This window comes from Lynx canadensis, chromosome B2 (assembly GCF_007474595.2).
Source record: "Lynx canadensis isolate LIC74 chromosome B2, mLynCan4.pri.v2, whole genome shotgun sequence".
Taxonomy (NCBI): Eukaryota; Metazoa; Chordata; class Mammalia; order Carnivora; family Felidae; genus Lynx; species Lynx canadensis.
In genome coordinates this window covers 72,508,610-72,510,532 of record NC_044307.1, presented here as the reverse complement: position 1 = coordinate 72,510,532, position 1,923 = coordinate 72,508,610, and the positions used below count along the sequence as shown (strand labels likewise).

The 1,923-nt window shown below is 42.1% G+C and overlaps 1 pseudogene; it reads left to right on the top strand.

Annotated features, from left to right (window-relative positions):
- The first annotated feature begins 664 nt into the window (after positions 1-664).
- Positions 665-1,653, top strand: LOC115513353 (annotated as a pseudogene).
- Positions 1,654-1,923: the final 270 nt, after the last annotated feature.

Below are 1,923 nucleotides of genomic sequence, written 5' to 3'. Positions count from 1 at the left end.
ATAATTTAAACCACAATGGCTATTACAGGGGACTTTCAATCTCCCCAGACTTTTTTTCAGAACTAAATTGCCATGGCTCTAAATGAAATGATAAGAAGAAGAAGAAGCAGCAGCAGCAGCCTATTTTAACTTGTAACCTGAGGCTTCCAGACATTTTCAGGATTCTAACACCTCTTTACAAAATACCATTTACAAATTAACCAAGGTGAACAATTAATGGAAGACAAAAAACTTCTGAGACCTTTCTCCCTTCTTCCATGCTCTTTGTGTCAGGCACCCTCTTGCTCACCTCCCCCTCCTTTGTCTCCAGGTATGCAAAGGCATTTTATGCCAGATGTCCTGACACCATCTCTCTTTTTTCCTCCTGCACTGGCTCCACATTCTTTATACCCTCTATTTCTTCATTCTAATCTTTTCATGGAACTTCCCTTTTTCTTCAAACCTCACCCATTTGTTCCTCTCCCCAACCTATTACAAACCTGCTCTTTTAGGGCTAGGAGCTGACTCTGTGGTGGGCACTGTCGTCTGGGAGCGTTGCAGAGACCTCCACCCAAGACGCCCCCCCCCCTCCCCAGGCCCCTCACCTCTTACCATCGAGTCCCTTCGCCTCGTGAGCATGTCGGATTTGATATCGTGGGGTGAGGTGAGAGCAGGCCCAGGGAGGGAGGTTACCGCAGAGGAGCCACAGTCACAGTCAAGATGATAGAGGTACTGACAACAACTGACTCTCAGAAACTGCTACACCAGCTGAATGCTCTGTTGGAGCAGGAGTGGAGATGTCAGCCAAAGGTCTGTGGCTTGAGACTAATTGCATCTGCACACGATAATGGCCTCAGAATGACTGCAAGGCTAAGGGACTTTGAAGTAAAAGATCTTCCTAGTCTAACTCAGTACTTTGGCTTTGACACAGAGACACTTTCTCTAGCTGTGAATTTACTGGACAGATTCCTGTCCCAAACGAAGGTACAGACCTTGGGTGTGTTGGGCTGAGCTGCTTCTGTTAGGCTGTAAAACCAATAGAAGAGGAAAGGAATGTCCCATTGGCAACTGACTTGATCCGAATAAGCCAGCATAGGTTCACGGTTTCAGACTTGATGAGAATGGAAAAGATTGTATCAGAGAAGGTATGTTGGAAAGTCAAAGCTACTATCGCCTTTCAATTTCTGCAACTCTACTATTCATTCACTCAAGAGAACTTGCCAATTGAAAGAAGAATAGCCTTAATTTTGAAAGACTAGAAGCTCAACTTAAGGCATGCCACTGCAGGATCATATTTTCTAAAGCCAAGCCTTCTGTGTTGGCATTGTCTATCATTGCACTGGAGATCCAAGCACACAAGTGTGTAGAGTTAACAGAAGGAATAGAATCTCTTTAGATACATTCCAAGATAAACGGCAGAGATCTGACCTTCTGGTAAGAGCTTGTATCCAAGTGTTTAACTGAAAATTCATCAAACAAGTGTTCCAGACCAAATGTTCAGAAGTTGAAATGGATTGTTTCTGGATGTACTGCATGACAGTTGAAGCATAGTTACTACAGAATAACCCACTTTCCAACAATTCCTGAAATGGTCCCTTAACTGGATTGTTACAACAACAAAATACTCCTCTGAAGCCTTTCTCCACAATCCTAAGCTATAGATTCCATAATACTATAATGGATTTAAGCTGTGAAGCCTCAAAACATCACGAAGAGATTAGCATTGATGTTCTCAGATTTGGGAAAACTACCTAATTAACATGGTGTAGTGGAATTATAATTAAATTTGAATTCATCTGTGAGGCATACAAGTCAAAGCTAAGAGTATAAATGTGAAATGTTAATAACAAGACTGGGAAGGTAAACTGTGAATCTTCATTTCAAACTTTGATCCAACTTTCTAGACTGGGTCAGTATATTGTATTTAGATGGTATTAAAAGTGG